This window comes from Mesoplodon densirostris, chromosome 9, assembly GCF_025265405.1.
Source record: "Mesoplodon densirostris isolate mMesDen1 chromosome 9, mMesDen1 primary haplotype, whole genome shotgun sequence".
Taxonomy (NCBI): Eukaryota; Metazoa; Chordata; class Mammalia; order Artiodactyla; family Ziphiidae; genus Mesoplodon; species Mesoplodon densirostris.
In genome coordinates this window covers 4,418,056-4,436,200 of record NC_082669.1, presented here as the reverse complement: position 1 = coordinate 4,436,200, position 18,145 = coordinate 4,418,056, and positions in this window count along the sequence as shown.

The window sequence follows — 18,145 nt, the reverse complement described above, 5'->3', positions numbered from 1 at the left end:
TGTATTTATATGAATGAATTATTCCCATGCTTATATCTATAAATATATAAAAGAGGAATAAAATCTAACTTGAACCAAAAAACAAAAAATAAATCCTAAACCAAACAGTTATACAGAGGAAAACACTACCTAGGCACTTGTTCCAGCAGTAAACAATTCTGAAATTGGTCAGTGGTGGGGAATCATCTTCCATACAACCAACAGCCCCGTCCCCCCATGCTAGGAGCGTCCTCACTGCAAAGCTGGGGGACCATGCCGAGGCCTCTGTGAGTAAACGTGAGCTGAGCCCCAGGCCAGCTGCTACTGAACTCTTCCCACCCTTCCCAGGTAAAACACCTGAATATGTACAAGGGCTTGAAAGCCTGGAGGAAGGGCCATGGAGCCACACCAGCGACAGCACGCAGGCCAACTTGCTGCCTGCAGGCCAGCCAGGATGGTCCTGGCCCCGGGCGCTCTTCTGGAAGCTTTCCATTTCCCTGCCTGAGATACCCCTCCTGTCCCGGCCCCCACTCCTTTTTTTCCTTCCTCAGCCCGGAGAGAAATTCCAGTGGAAGTTATGGGTGACACATCCTCTTCTTTACAGGTGGCAGCCTGGCAACTCCTGCAGAAAGTCCAGCAGAGCCCCACTCACACCGGGCCACCAACAAAGCCGTGGACCCTCACACCCTCCCACCAGCACAGCCCCGAGACTGCTGACGGGGCAGAGAATATGGAGTCAGGCACAGCTGCAGGGGCTATTGCTGCCTGGAGTGCTGTTTATATTGACCTCAAACCAGGCACACCTGGGGAGGGCTTGCCGGCAGGGTCAGGCTGCCCAGGTCAGCTAATCCTCAGCCCTCAGGGAATCACATTGCAGAAAAAGGACCTCGCTAAGACAGAATATTAGCCAAGGGAAAAAAGGACACAATGCCATTTGCAGCACCGTAGATGAGTCTAGAGGTAATCACGTGACTTGTAGTAAGTCAGAAAGTGAAAGACACATATCGTAGGATATCACTTATAGGTGTTACCTAAAAATTGATACCAGGGCAGATATTTCCACGGAGAAGGGCAATCACAGATTCATTAAACAAACTTATGGTTCACCAATGGAAAGGTGTGAGGATTGGATTCATTAGGATATCGGGGTTAACAGACATATACAAACACAGGTGAAATATATAATCACCAAAGACCTACGGAATACCAAGAGAAGACTACTCAACATTCTGTCATAACGTACATGGGAAAAGGGTCCCAGGAAGAACAGACCTATGTATATGTGTAAAAGAACCACATCTTGCACACCTACAAGAAGCCAAACGTTGTCATCAAACTTGGTGTAATAAAAAATAAAAAATTAAATTAAAAACACGAACAAGAAGTAGTGAGACAAACTTGAGGGGCTTTCTCCTGGCACATTCCATTCTAAATTCCAATCTAGAACAGGACTTCCATTGAGGCTCTGTGGCCCTAGTAACCAGATTTGGTAAGCGAGAACTGCTGCCACCTTGTGGCCGTTTCACACAACAGCAGCTTTAATCCCAGCGCTAATGGTCAGTGGATATTCAAAATCGTTGCAGGCCTGTAAATGACACCTGCCCTGAAAACAAATCCTGGGGTCATATACCGACCAAAAAATTCAAAAGACGTCCATATTTCAAAACGACTGTTTCAAGAGGCATATTTCACGCACATTAGTGTTCTGCTTCTTTTGCTTTCTTTCTTTTTTGGTTAAAAAACGGGAATGGAAAAAGGCAAGCCTCAGAATGGGCGAAAACGTTCGCAAACGAATCAATGGACAAAGGTTTAATCTCCAATATATATAAACAGCTCACGCAGCTTAATATTAATAAAACAAACAACCCAGTACAAAAATGGGCAGAAGATCTATATAGACGTTTCTTTAAAGAAGTCACAGAGATGGCCAAGACGCACATGAAAAGCTGCTCAACATCACTAATTATTAGAGAAATGCAAATCCAAACGACAATGAGGTATGACCTCACACCTGTTAGAATCGGCATCATCAGCAAATCTACAAACAACAAATTCCGGGGATGGTGTGGACAAAAGGAACCCTCTTCCACTATTGGTGGGAAGGTAAATTGATACACTCACTATGGAGAGCAGTATGGAGGTTCCTTTAAATAACTAAAAAGAGAATTACCATAGGAGCCTGCAATCCAACTTTTGGGCATATACCCAGAGAAAACCATAAATCAAAAAGACACATTCACCACAATGTTCATTGCAGCACAATTTACAATAGCCAGGTAATGGAAGCAACCTAAATGCCCACAGAAAGACGAATGGATAAAGATGTGGTACATATATAAAATGGAATATTGCTCAGCCATAAAAAGGAATGAAACTGGGTCATTTGTAGAGAAGTCGATGGATCTAGAGACTGTCATAGAGAGTGAACTAAGTCAGAAAGAGAAAAACAAATATTGTATATTAATGCATATAGGTGAAACCTAGAAAAATGGTACAGGTGAACTGGTATGCAGGACAGAAATAGAGACACAGAGGTAGAGAACAAACGTATGGACACCAAGTGGGGGAAGCCATGGGGTGGTGGTGGTGGGATGAGTTGGGAGATTGGGATGGACCTGTATACATGTATATGCATAAAATATATAACTAATAGTAACCTGCTGTATAAAGAAATAAATAAAATTAAATTTCAAAATTTTTAAAAATAAAACAGAAGAAAGTTCTTCCATTCACACAGATGTATTTATATGAATGAATTATTCCCATGCTTATATCTATAAATACATAAACGAGGAATAAAATCTAACTTGAACCAAGAAAGAAAAAAAACCTAAACCAAACAGCTATACAGAGGAAAACACTACCAAGGCACTTGTTCCAGCAGTAAACAATTCTGAAATTGGTCAGTGGTGGGGAATCATCTTCCATACAAACAACAGCCCCGTCCCCCCATGCAAGGAGCGTCCTCACTGCAAAGCTGGGGGACCATGCCGAGGCCTCTGTGAGTAAACGTGAGCTGAGCCCCAGGCCAGCTGCTACTGAACTCTTCCCACCCTTCCCAGGTAAAACACCTGAATATGTACAAGGGCTTGAAAGCCTGGAGGAAGGGCCATGGAGCCACACCAGCGACAGCACGCAGGCCAACTTGCTGCCTGCAGGCCAGCCAGGATGGTCCTGGCCCCGGGCGCTCTTCTGGAAGCTTTCCATTTCCCTGCCTGAGATACCCCTCCTGTCCCGGCCCCCACTCCTTTTTTTCCTTCCTCAGCCCGGAGAGAAATTCCAGTGGAAGTTATGGGTGACACATCCTCTTCTTTACAGGTGGCAGCCTGGCAACTCCTGCAGAAAGTCCAGCAGAGCCCCACTCACACCGGGCCACCAACAAAGCCGTGGACCCTCACACCCTCCCACCAGCACAGCCCCGAGACTGCTGACGGGGCAGAGAATATGGAGTCAGGCACAGCTGCAGGGGCTATTGCTGCCTGGAGTGCAGTTTATATTGACCTCAACCCAGGCACACCTGGGGAGGGCTTGCCGGCAGGGTCAGGCTGCCCAGGTCAGCTAATCCTCAGCCCTCAGGGAATCACACTGCAGAAAATGGACCTCGCTAAGACAGAATATTAGCCAAGGGAAAAAAGGACACAATGCCATTTGCAGCACCGTAGATGAGTCTAGAGGTAATCACGTGACTTGTAGTAAGTCAGAAAGTGAAAGACACATATCGTAGGATATCACTTATAGGTGTTACCTAAAAATTGATACCAGGGCAGATATTTCCACGGAGAAGGGCAATCACAGATTCATTAAACAAACTTATGGTTCACCAATGGAAAGGTGTGAGGATTGGATTCATTAGGATATCGGGGTTAACAGACATATACAAACACAGGTGAAATATATAATCACCAAAGACCTACGGAATACCAAGAGAAGACTACTCAACATTCTATCATAACGTACATGGGAAAAGGGTCCCAGGAAGAACAGACCTATGTATATGTGTAAAAGAACCACATCTTGCACACCTACAAGAAGCCAAACGTTGTCATCAAACTTGCTGTAATAAAAAATAAAAAATTAAATTAAAAACACGAACAAGAAGTAGTGAGACAAACTTGAGGGGCTTTCTCCTGGCACATTCCATTCTAAATTCCAATCTAGAACAGGACTTCCATTGAGGCTCTGTGGCCCTAGTAACCAGATTTGGTAAGCGAGAACTGCTGCCACCTTGTGGCCGTTTCACACAACAGCAGCTTTAATCCCAGCGCTAATGGTCAGTGGATATTCAAAATCGTTGCAGGCCTGTAAATGACACCTGCCCTGAAAACAAATCCTGGGGTCATATACCGAACAAAAAATTCAAAAGACGTCCATATTTCAAAACGACTGTTTCAAGAGGCATATTTCACGCACATTAGTGTTCTGCTTCTTTTGCTTTCTTTCTTTTTTGGTTAAAAAACGGGAATGGAAAAAGGCAAGCCTCAGAATGGGCGAAAACGTTCGCAAACGAATCAATGGACAAAGGTTTAATCTCCAATATATATAAACAGCTCACGCAGCTTAATATTAATAAAACAAACAACCCAGTACAAAAATGGGCAGAAGATCTATATAGACGTTTCTTTAAAGAAGTCACAGAGATGGCCAAGACGCACATGAAAAGCTGCTCAACATCACTAATTATTAGAGAAATGCAAATCCAAACGACAATGAGGTATGACCTCACACCTGTTAGAATCGGCATCATCAGCAAATCTACAAACAACAAATTCCGGGGATGGTGTGGACAAAAGGAACCCTCTTCCACTATTGGTGGGAAGGTAAATTGATACACTCACTATGGAGAGCAGTATGGAGGTTCCTTTAAATAACTAAAAAGAGAATTACCATAGGAGCCTGCAATCCAACTTTTGGGCATATACCCAGAGAAAACCATAAATCAAAAAGACACATTCACCACAATGTTCATTGCAGCACAATTTACAATAGCCAGGTAATGGAAGCAACCTAAATGCCCACAGAAAGACGAATGGATAAAGATGTGGTACATATATAAAATGGAATATTGCTCAGCCATAAAAAGGAATGAAACTGGGTCATTTGTAGAGAAGTCGATGGATCTAGAGACTGTCATACAGAGTGAACTAAGTCAGAAAGAGAAAAACAAATATTGTATATTAATGCATATAGGTGGAACCTAGAAAAATGGTACAGGTGAACTGGTATGCAGGACAGAAATAGAGACACAGAGGTAGAGAACAAACGTATGGACACCAAGTGGGGGAAGCCATGGGGTGGTGGTGGTGGGATGAGTTGGGAGATTGGGATGGACCTGTATACATGTATATGCATAAAATATATAACTAATAGTAACCTGCTGTATAAAGAAATAAATAAAATTAAATTTCAAAATTTTTAAAAATAAAACAGAAGAAAGTTCTTCCATTCACACAGATGTATTTATATGAATGAATTATTCCCATGCTTATATCTATAAATACATAAACGAGGAATAAAATCTAACTTAAACCAAGAAAGAAAAAAAAAACCTAAACCAAACAGTTATACAGAGGAAAACACTACCAAGGCACTTGTTCCAGCAGTAAACAATTCTGAAATTGGTCAGTGGTGGGGAATAATCTTCCATACAACCAACAGCCCCGTCCCCCCATGCAAGGAGTGTCCTCACTGCAAAGCTGGGGGACCATGCCAAGGCCTCTGTGAGTAAACGTGAGCTGAGCCCCAGGCCAGCTGCTACTGAACTGTTCCCACCCTTCCCAGGTAAAACACCTGAATATGTACAAGGGCTTGAAAGCCTAGAGGAAGGGCCGTGGAGCCACACCAGCGACAGCACGCAGGCCAACTTGCTGCCTGCAGGCCAGCCAGGATGGTCCTGGCCCCGGGCGCTCTTCTGGAAGCTTTCCATTTCCCTGCCTGAGATACCCCTCCTGTCCCGGCCCCCACTCCTTTGTTTCCTTCCTCAGCCCGGAGAGAAATTCCAGTGGAAGTTATGGGTGACACATCCTCTTCTTTACAGGTGGCAGCCTGGCAACTCCTGCAGAAAGTCCAGCAGAGCCCCACTCACACCGGGCCACCAACAAAGCCGTGGACCCTCACACCCTCCCACCAGCACAGCCCCAAGACTGCTGACGGGGCAGAGAATATGGAGTCAGGCACAGCTGCAGGGGCTATTGCTGCCTGGAGTGCTGTTTATATTGACCTCAAACCAGGCACACCTGGGGAGGGCTTGCCGGCAGGGTCAGGCTGCCCAGGTCAGCTAATCCTCAGCCCTCAGGGAATCACACTGCAGAAAATGGACCTCGCTAAGACAGAATATTAGCCAAGGGAAAAAAGGACACAATGCCATTTGCAGCACCGTAGATGAGTCTAGAGGTAATCACGTGACTTGTAGTAAGTCAGAAAGTGAAAGACACATATCGTAGGATATCACTTATAGGTGTTACCTAAAAATTGATACCAGGGCAGATATTTCCACGGAGAAGGGCAATCACAGATTCATTAAACAAACTTATGGTTCACCAATGGAAAGGTGTGAGGATTGGATTCATTAGGATATCGGGGTTAACAGACATATACAAACACAGGTGAAATATATAATCACCAAAGACCTACGGAATACCAAGAGAAGACTACTCAACATTCTATCATAACGTACATGGGAAAAGGGTCCCAGGAAGAACAGACCTATGTATATGTGTAAAAGAACCACATCTTGCACACCTACAAGAAGCCAAACGTTGTCATCAAACTTGCTGTAATAAAAAATAAAAAATTAAATTAAAAACACGAACAAGAAGTAGTGAGACAAACTTGAGGGGCTTTCTCCTGGCACATTCCATTCTAAATTCCAATCTAGAACAGGACTTCCATTGAGGCTCTGTGGCCCTAGTAACCAGATTTGGTAAGCGAGAACTGCTGCCACCTTGTGGCCGTTTCACACAACAGCAGCTTTAATCCCAGCGTTAATGGTCAGTGGATATTCAAAATCGTTGCAGGCCTGTAAATGACACCTGCCCTGAAAACAAATCCTGGGGTCATATACCGACCAAAAAATTCAAAAGACGTCCATATTTCAAAACGACTGTTTCAAGAGGCATATTTCACGCACATTAGTGTTCTGCTTCTTTTGCTTTCTTTCTTTTTTGGTTAAAAAACGGGAATGGAAAAAGGCAAGCCTCAGAATGGGCGAAAACGTTCGCAAACGAATCAATGGACAAAGGTTTAATCTCCAATATATATAAACAGCTCACGCAGCTTAATATTAATAAAACAAACAACCCAGTACAAAAATGGGCAGAAGATCTATATAGACGTTTCTTTATCAAGAAGTCACAGAGATGGCCAAGACGCACATGAAAAGCTGCTCAACATCACTAATTATTAGAGAAATGCAAATCCAAACGACAATGAGGTATGACCTCACACCTGTTAGAATCGGCATCATCAGCAAATCTACAAACAACAAATTCCGGGGATGGTGTGGACAAAAGGAACCCTCTTCCACTATTGGTGGGAAGGTAAATTGATACACTCACTATGGAGAGCAGTATGGAGGTTCCTTTAAATAACTAAAAAGAGAATTACCATAGGAGCCTGCAATCCAACTTTTGGGCATATACCCAGAGAAAACCATAAATCAAAAAGACACATTCACCACAATGTTCATTGCAGCACAATTTACAATAGCCAGGTAATGGAAGCAACCTAAATGCCCACAGAAAGACGAATGGATAAAGATGTGGTACATATATAAAATGGAATATTGCACAGCCATAAAAAGGAATGAAACTGGGTCATTTGTAGAGAAGTCGATGGATCTAGAGACTGTCATACAGAGTGAACTAAGTCAGAAAGAGAAAAACAAATATTGTATATTAATGCATATAGGTGGAACCTAGAAAAATGGTACAGGTGAACTGGTATGCAGGACAGAAATAGAGACACAGAGGTAGAGAACAAACGTATGGACACCAAGTGGGGGAAGCCATGGGGTGGTGGTGGTGGGATGAGTTGGGAGATTGGGATGGACCTGTATTCATGTATATGCATAAAATATATAACTAATAGTAACCTGCTGTATAAAGAAATAAATAAAATTAAATTTCAAAATTTTTAAAAATAAAACAGAAGAAAGTTCTTCCATTCACACAGATGTATTTATATGAATGAATTATTCCCATGCTTATATCTATAAATACATAAACGAGGAATAAAATCTAACTTGAACCAAGAAAGAAAAAAAAACCTAAACCAAACAGTTATACAGAGGAAAACACTACCAAGGCACTTGTTCCAGCAGTAAACAATTCTGAAATTGGTCAGTGGTGGGGAATCATCTTCCATACAACCAACTGCCCCGTTCCCCCATGCAAGGAGCGTCCTCACTGCAAAGCTGGGGGACCATGCCGAGGCCTCTGTGAGTAAACGTGAGCTGAGCCGCAGGCCAGCTGCTACTGAACTCTTCCCACCCTTCCCAGGTAAAACACCTGAATATGTACAAGGGCTTGAAAGCCTAGAGGAAGGGCCGTGGAGCCACACCAGCGACAGCACGCAGGTCAACTTGCTGCCTGCAGGCCAGCCAGGATGGTCCTGGCCACGGGCGCTCTTCTGGAAGCTTTCCATTTCCCTGCCTGAGATACCCCTCCTGTCCCGGCCCCCACTCCTTTGTTTCCTTCCTCAGCCCGGAGAGAAATTCCAGTGGAAGTTATGGGTGACACATCCTCTTCTTTACAGGTGGCAGCTTGGCAACTCCTGCAGAAAGTCCAGCAGAGCCCCACTCACACCGGGCCACCAACAAAGCCGTGGACCCTCACACCCTCCCACCAGCACAGCCCCGAGACTGCTGACGGGGCAGAGAATATGGAGTCAGGCACAGCTGCAGGGGCTATTGCTGCCTGGAGTGCTGTTTATATTGACCTCAAACCAGGCACACCTGGGGAGGGCTTGCCGGCAGGGTCAGGCTGCCCAGGTCAGCTAATCCTCAGCCCTCAGGGAATCACACTGCAGAAAATGGACCTCGCTAAGACAGAATATTAGCCAAGGGAAAAAAGGACACAATGCCATTTGCAGCACCATAGATGAGTCTAGAGGTAATCACGTGACTTGTAGTAAATCAGAAAGTGAAAGACACATATCGTATGATATCACTTATAGGTGTTACCTAAAAATTGATACCAGGGCAGATATTTCCACGGAGAAGGGCAGTCACAGATTCATTAAACAAACTTATGGTTCACCAATGGAAAGGTGTGAGGATTGGATTCATTAGGATATCGGGGTTAACAGACATATACAAACACAGGTGAAATATATAATCACCAAAGACCTACGGAATACCAAGAGAAGACTACTCAACATTCTGTCATAACGTACATGGGAAAAGGGTCCCAGGAAGAACAGACCTATGTATATGTGTAAAAGAACCACATCTTGCACACCTACAACAAGCCAAACGTTGTCATCAAACTTGCTGTAATAAAAAATAAAAAATTAAATTAAAAACACGAACAAGAAGTAGTGAGACAAACTTGAGGGGCTTTCTCCTGGCACATTCCATTCTAAATTCCAATCTAGAACAGGACTTCCATTGAGGCTCTGTGGCCCTAGTAACCAGATTTGGTAAGCGAGAACTGCTGCCACCTTGTGGCCGTTTCACACAACAGCAGCTTTAATCCCAGCGCTAATAGTCAGTGGATATTCAAAATCGTTGCAGGCCTGTAAATGACACCTGCCCTGAAAACAAATCCTAGGTTCATATACCGACCAAAAAATTCAAAAGACGTCCATATTTCAAAACGACTGTTTCAAGAGGCATATTTCACGCACATTAGTGTTCTGCTTCTTTTACTTTCTTTCTTTTTTGGTTAAAAAAACGGGAATGGAAAAAGGCAAGCCTCAGAATGGGCGAAAACGTTCGCAAACGACTCAATGGACAAAGGTTTAATCTCCAATATATATAAACAGCTCACGCAGCTTAATATTAATAAAACAAACAACCCAGTACTAAAATGGGCAGAAGATCTATATAGATGTTTCTTTAAAGAAGTCACAGAGATGGCCAAGACGCACATGAAAAGCTGCTCAACATCACTAATTATTAGAGAAATGCAAATCCAAACGACAATGAGGTATGACCTCACACCTGTTAGAATCGGCATCATCAGCAAATCTACAAACAACAAATTCCGGGGATGGTGTGGACAAAAGGAACCCTCTTCCACTATTGGTGGGAAGGTAAATTGATACACTCACTATGGAGAGCCGTATGGAGGTTCCTTTAAATAACTAAAAAGAGAATTACCATAGGAGCCTGCAATCCCACTTTTGGGCATATACCCAGAGAAAACCATAAATCAAAAAGACACATTCACCACAATGTTCATTGCAGCACAATTTACAATAGCCAGGTAATGGAAGCAACCTAAATGCCCACAGAAAGACGAATGGATAAAGATGTGGTACATATATAAAATGGAATATTGCTCAGCCATAAAAAGGAATGAAACTGGGTCATTTGTAGAGAAGTCGATGGATCTAGAGACTGTCATAGAGAGTGAAGTAAGTCAGAAAGAGAAAAACAAATATTGTATATTAATGCATATATGTGGAACCTACAAAAATGGTACAGATGAACTGGTATGCAGAACAGAAATAGAGACACAGAGGTAGAGAACAAACGTATGGACACCAAGTGGGGGAAGCCATGGGGTGGTGGTGGTGGGATGAGTTGGGAGATTGGGATGGACCTGTATACATGTATATGCATAAAATATATAACTAATAGTAACCTGCTGTATAAAGAAATAAATAAAATTAAATTTCAAAATTTTTAAAAATAAAACAGAAGAAAGTTCTTCCATTCACACAGATGTATTTATATGAATGAATTATTCCCATGCTTATATCTATAAATACATAAACGAAGAATAAAATCTAACTTGAAGCAAGAAAGAAAAAAAAAACCTAAACCAAACAGTTATACAGAGGAAAACACTACCAAGGCACTTGTTCCAGCAGTAAACAATTCTGAAATTGGTCAGTGGTGGGGAATCATCTTCCATACAACCAACAGCCCCGTCCCCCCATGCAAGGAGCGTCCTCACTGCAAAGCTGGGGGACCATGCCGAGGCCTCTGTGAGTAAACGTGAGCTGAGCCCCAGGCCAGCTGCTACTGAACTGTTCCCACCCTTCCCAGGTAAAACACCTGAATATGTACAAGGGCTTGAAAGCCTAGAGGAAGGGCCGTGGAGCCACACCAGCGACAGCACGCAGGCCAACTTGCTGCCTGCAGGCCAGCCAGGATGGTCCTGGCCCCGGGCGCTCTTCTGGAAGCTTTCCATTTCCCTGCCTGAGATACCCCTCCTGTCCCGGCCCCCACTCCTTTGTTTCCTTCCTCAGCCCGGAGAGAAATTCCAGTGGAAGTTATGGGTGACACATCCTCTTCTTTACAGGTGGCAGCCTGGCAACTCCTGCAGAAAGTCCAGCAGAGCCCCACTCACACCGGGCCACCAACAAAGCCGTGGACCCTCACACCCTCCCACCAGCACAGCCCCGAGACTGCTGACGGGGCAGAGAATATGGAGTCGGGCACAGCTGCAGGGGCTATTGCTGCCTGGAGTGCAGTTTATATTGACCTCAACCCAGGCACACCTGGGGAGGGCTTGCCGGCAGGGTCAGGCTGCCCAGGTCAGCTAATCCTCAGCCCTCAGGGAATCACACTGCAGAAAATGGACCTCGCTAAGACAGAATATTAGCCAAGGGAAAAAAGGACACACTGCCATTTGCAGCACCGTAGATGAGTCTAGAGGTAATCACGTGACTTGTTGTAAGTCAGAAAGTGAAAGACACATATCGTAGGATATCACTTATAGGTGTTACATAAAAATTGATACCAGGGCAGATATTTCCACGGAGAAGGGCAGTCACAGATTCATTAAACAAACTTATGGTTCACCAATGGAAAGGTGTGAGGATTGGATTCATTAGGATATCGGGGTTAACAGACATATAGAAACATAGGTGAAATATATAATCACCAAAGACCTACAGAATACCAAGAGAAGACTACTCAACATTCTGTCATAACGTACATGGGAAAAGGGTCCCAGGAAGAACAGACCTATGTATATGTGTAAAAGAACCACATCTTGCACACCTACAAGAAGCCAAACGTTGTCATCAAACTTGCTGTAATAAAAAATAAAAAATTAAATTAAAAACACGAACAAGAAGTAGTGAGACAAACTTGAGGGGCTTTCTCCTGGCACATTCCATTCTAAATTCCAATCTAGAACAGGACTTCCATTGAGGCTCTGTGGCCCTAGTAACCAGATTTGGTAAGCGAGAACTGCTGCCACCTTGTGGCCGTTTCACACAACAGCAGCTTTAATCCCAGCGCTAATGGTCAGTGGATATTCAAAATCGTTGCAGGCCTGTAAATGACACCTGCCCTGAAAACAAATCCTGGGGTCATATACCGACCAAAAAATTCAAAAGACGTCCATATTTCAAAACGACTGTTTCAAGAGGCATATTTCACGCACATTAGTGTTCTGCTTCTTTTGCTTTCTTTCTTTTTTGGTTAAAAAAACGGGAATGGAAAAAGGCAAGCCTCAGAATGGGCGAAAACGTTCACAAACGAATCAATGGACAAAGGTTTAATCTCCAATATATATAAACAGCTCACGCAGCTTAATATTAATAAAACAAACAACCCAGTACAAAAATGGGCAGAAGATCTATATAGACGTTTCTTTAAAGAAGTCACAGAGATGGCCAAGACGCACATGAAAAGCTGCTCAACATCACTAATTATTAGAGAAATGCAAATCCAAACGACAATGAGGTATGACCTCACACCTGTTAGAATCGGCATCATCAGCAAATCTACAAACAACAAATTCCGGGGATGGTGTGGACAAAAGGAACCCTCTTCCACTATTGGTGGGAAGGTAAATTGATACACTCACTATGGAGAGCAGTATGGAGGTTCCTTTAAATAACTAAAAAGAGAATTACCATAGGAGCCTGCAATCCAACTTTTGGGCATATACCCAGAGAAAACCATAAATCAAAAAGACACATTCACCACAATGTTCATTGCAGCACAATTTACAATAGCCAGGTAATGGAAGCAACCTAAATGCCCACAGAAAGACGAATGGATAAAGATGTGGTACATATATAAAATGGAATATTGCTCAGCCATAAAAAGGAATGAAACTGGGTCATTTGTAGAGAAGTCGATGGATCTAGAGACTGTCATAGAGAGTGAAGTAAGTCAGAAAGAGAAAAACAAATATTGTATATTAATGCATATAGGTGGAACCTAGAAAAATGGTACAGATGAACTGGTATGTAGGACAGAAATAGAGACACAGAGGTAGAGAACAAACGTATGGACACCAAGTGGGGGAAGCCATGGGGTGGTGGTGGTGGGATGAGTTGGTAGATTGGGATGGACCTGTATACATGTATATGCATAAAATATATAACTAATAGTAACCTGCTGTATAAAGAAATAAATAAAATTAAATATCAAAATTTTTAAAAATAAAACAGAAGAAAGTTCTTCCATTCACACAGATGTATTTATATGAATGAATTATTCCCATGCTTATATCTATAAATACATAAACGAGGAATAAAATCTAACTTGAACCAAGAAAGAAAAAAAAAACCTAAACCAAACAGTTTTACAGAGGAAAACACTACCAAGGCACTTGTTCCAGCAGTAAACAATTCTGAAATTGGTCAGTGGTGGGGAATAATCTTCCATACAACCAACAGCCCCGTCCCCCCATGCAAGGAGCGTCCTCACTGCAAAGCTGGGGGACCATGCCGAGGCCTCTGTGAGTAAACGTGAGCTGAGCCCCAGGCCAGCTGCTACTGAACTGTTCCCACCCTTCCCAGGTAAAACACCTGAATATGTACAAGGGCTTGAAAGCCTAGAGGAAGGGCCGTGGAGCCACACCACCGACAGCACGCAGGCCAACTTGCTGCCTGCAGGCCAGCCAGGATGGTCCTGGCCCCGGGCGCTCTTCTGGAAGCTTTCCATTTCCCTGCCTGAGATACCACTCCTGTCCCGACACCCACTCCTTTTTTTCCTTCCTCAGCCCGGAGAGAAATTCCAGTGGAAGTTATGGGTGACACATCCTCTTCTTTACAGGTGGCAGCCTGGCAACTCCTGCAGAAAGTCCAGCAGAGCCCCACTCACACCGGGCCACCAACAAAGCCGTGGACCCTCACACCCTCCCACCAGCACAGCCCCGAGACTGCTGACGGGGCAGAGAATATGGAGTCAGGCACAGCTGCAGGGGCTATTGCTGCCTGGAGTGCAGTTTATATTGACCTCAACCCAGGCACACCTGGGGAGGGCTTGCCGGCAGGGTCAGGCTGCCCAGGTCAGCTAATCCTCAGCCCTCAGGGAATCACACTGCAGAAAATGGACCTCGCTAAGACAGAATATTAGCCAAGGGAAAAAAAGGACACAATGCCATTTGCAGCACCATAGATTAGTCTAGAGGTAATCACGTGACTTGTAGTTAGTCAGAAAGTGAAAGACACATATCGTAGGATATCACTTATAGGTGTTACCTAAAAATTGATACCAGGGCAGATATTTCCACGGAGAAGGGCAGTCACAGATTCATTAAACAAACTTATGGTTCACCAATGGAAAGGTGTGAGGATTGGATTCATTAGGATATCGGGGTTAACAGACATATAGAAACACAGGTGAAATATATAATCACCAAAGACCTACGGAATACCAAGAGAAGACTACTCAACATTCTGTCATAACGTACATGGGAAAAGGGTCCCAGGAAGAACAGACCTACGTATATGTGTAAAAGAACCACATCTTGCACACCTACAACAAGCCAAACGTTGTCATCAAACTTGCTGTAATAAAAAATAAAAAAATTAAATTAAAAACACGAACAAGAAGTAGTGAGACAAACTTGAGGGGCTTTCTCCTGGCACATTCCATTCTAAATTCCAATCTAGAACAGGACTTCCATTGAGGCTCTGTGGCCCTAGTAACCAGATTTGGTAAGCGAGAACTGCTGCCACCTTGTGGCCGTTTCACACAACAGCAGCTTTAATCCCAGCGCTAATAGTCAGTGGATATTCAAAATCGTTGCAGGCCTGTAAATGACACCTGCCCTGAAAACAAATCCTGGGTTCATATACCGACCAAAAAATTCAAAAGACGTCCATATTTCAAAACGACTGTTTCAAGAGGCATATTTCACGCACATTAGTGTTCTGCTTCTTTTGCTTTCTTTCTTTTTTGGTTAAAAAAACGGGAATGGAAAAAGGCAAGCCTCAGAATGGGCGAAAACGTTCGCAAACGACTCAATGGACAAAGGTTTAATCTCCAATATATATAAACAGCTCACGCAGCTTAATATTAATAAAACAAACAACCCAGTACAAAAATGGGCAGAAGATCTATATAGATGTTTCTTTAAAGAAGTCACAGAGATGGCCAAGACGCACAAGAAAAGCTGCTCAACATCACTAATTATTAGAGAAATGCAAATCCAAACGACAATGAGGTATGACCTCACACCTGTTAGAATCGGCATCATCAGCAAATCTACAAACAACAAATTCCGGGGATGGTGTGGACAAAAGGAACCCTCTTCCACTATTGGTGGGAAGGTAAATTGATACACTCACTATGGAGAGCAGTATGGAGGTTCCTTTAAATAACTAAAAAGAGAATTACCATAGGAGCCTGCAATCCCACTTTTGGGCATATACCCAGAGAAAACCATAAATCAAAAAGACACATTCACCACAATGTTCATTGCAGCACAATTTACAATAGCCAGGTAATGGAAGCAACCTAAATGCCCACAGAAAGACGAATGGATAAAGATGTGGTACATATATAAAATGGAATATTGCTCAGCCATAAAAAGGAATGAAACTGGGTCATTTGTAGAGAAGTCGATGGATCTAGAGACTGTCATAGAGAGTGAAGTAAGTCAGAAAGAGAAAAACAAATATTCTATATTAATGCATATAGGTGGAACCTAGAAAAATGGTACAGATGAACTGGTATGCAGGACAGAAATAGAGACACAGAGGTAGAGAACAAACGTATGGACACCAAGTGGGGGAAGCCATGGGGTGGTGGTGGTGGGATGAGTTGGGAGATTGGGATGGACCTGTATACATGTATATGCATAAAATATATAACTAATAGTAACCTGCTGTATAAAGAAATAAATAAAATTAAATTTCAAATTTTTTAAAAATAAAACAGAAGAAAGTTCTTCCATTCACACAGATGTATTTATATGAATGAATTATTCCCATGCTTATATCTATAAATACATAAACGAGGAATAAAATCTAACTTGAACCAAGAAAGAAAAAAAACCTAAACCAAACAGCTATACAGAGGAAAACACTACCAAGGCACTTGTTCCAGCAGTAAACAATTCTGAAATTGGTCAGTGGTGGGGAATCATCTTCCATACAAACAACAGCCCCGTCCCCCCATGCAAGGAGCGTCCTCACTGCAAAGCTGGGGGACCATGCCGAGGCCTCTGTGAGAAAACGTGAGCTGAGCCCCAGGCCAGCTGCTACTGAACTGTTCCCACCCTTCCCAGGTAAAACACCTGAATATGTACAAGGGCTTGAAAGCCTAGAGGAAGGGCCGTGGAGCCACACCAGCGACAGCACGCAGGCCAACTTGCTGCCTGCAGGCCAGCCAGGATGGTCCTGGCCCCGGGCGCTCTTCTAGAAGCTTTCCATTTCCCTGCCTGAGATACCCCTCCTGTCCCGGCCCCCACTCCTTTTTTTCCTTCCTCAGCCCGGAGAGAAATTCCAGTGGAAGTTATGGGTGACACATCCTCTTCTTTACAGGTGGCAGCCTGGCAACTCCTGCAGAAAGTCCAGCAGAGCCCCACTCACACCGGGCCACCAACAAAGCCGTGGACCCTCACACCCTCCCACCAGCACAGCCCCGAGACTGCTGACGGGGCAGAGAATATGGAGTCAGGCACAGCTGCAGGGGCTATTGCTGCCTGGAGTGCAGTTTCTATTGACCTCAACCCAGGCACACCTGGGGAGGGCTTGCCGGCAGGGTCAGGCTGCCCAGGTCAGCTAATCCTCAGCCCTCAGGGAATCACACTGCAGAAAATGGACCTCGCTAAGACAGAATATTAGCCAAGGGAAAAAAGGACACAATGCCATTTGCAGCACCGTAGATGAGTCTAGAGGTAATCACGTGACTTGTAGTAAGTCAGAAAGTGAAAGACACATATCGTAGGATATCACTTATAGGTGTTACATAAAAATTGATACCAGGGCAGATATTTCCACGGAGAAGGGCAGTCACAGATTCATTAAACAAACTTATGGTTCACCAATGGAAAGGTGTGAGGATTGGATTCATTAGGATATCGGGGTTAACAGACATATAGAAACACAGGTGAAATATATAATCACCAAAGACCTACGGAATACCAAGAGAAGACTACTCAACATTCTGTCATAACGTACATGGGAAAAGGGTCCCAGGAAGAACAGACCTATGTATATGTGTAAAAGAACCACATCTTGCACACCTACAAGAAGCCAAACGTTGTCATCAAACTTGCTGTAATAAAAAATAAAAAATTAAATTAAAAACACGAACAAGAAGTAGTGAGACAAACTTGAGGGGCTTTCTCCTGGCACATTCCATTCTAAATTCCAATCTAGAACAGGACTTCCATTGAGGCTCTGTGGCCCTAGTAACCAGATTTGGTAAGCGAGAACTGCTGCCACCTTGTGGCCGTTTCACACAACAGCAGCTTTAATCCCAGCGCTAATGGTCAGTGGATATTCAAAATCGTTGCAGGCCTGTAAATGACACCTGCCCTGAAAACAAATCCTGGGGTCATATACCGACCAAAAAATGCAAAAGACGTCCATATTTCAAAACGACTGTTTCAAGAGGCATATTTCACGCACATTAGTGTTCTGCTTCTTTTGCTTTCTTTCTTTTTTGGTTAAAAAACGGGAATGGAAAAAGGCAAGCCTCAGAATGGGCGAAAACGTTCGCAAACGAATCAATGGACAAAGGTTTAATCTCCAATATATATAAACAGCTCACGCAGCTTAATATTAATAAAACAAACTACCC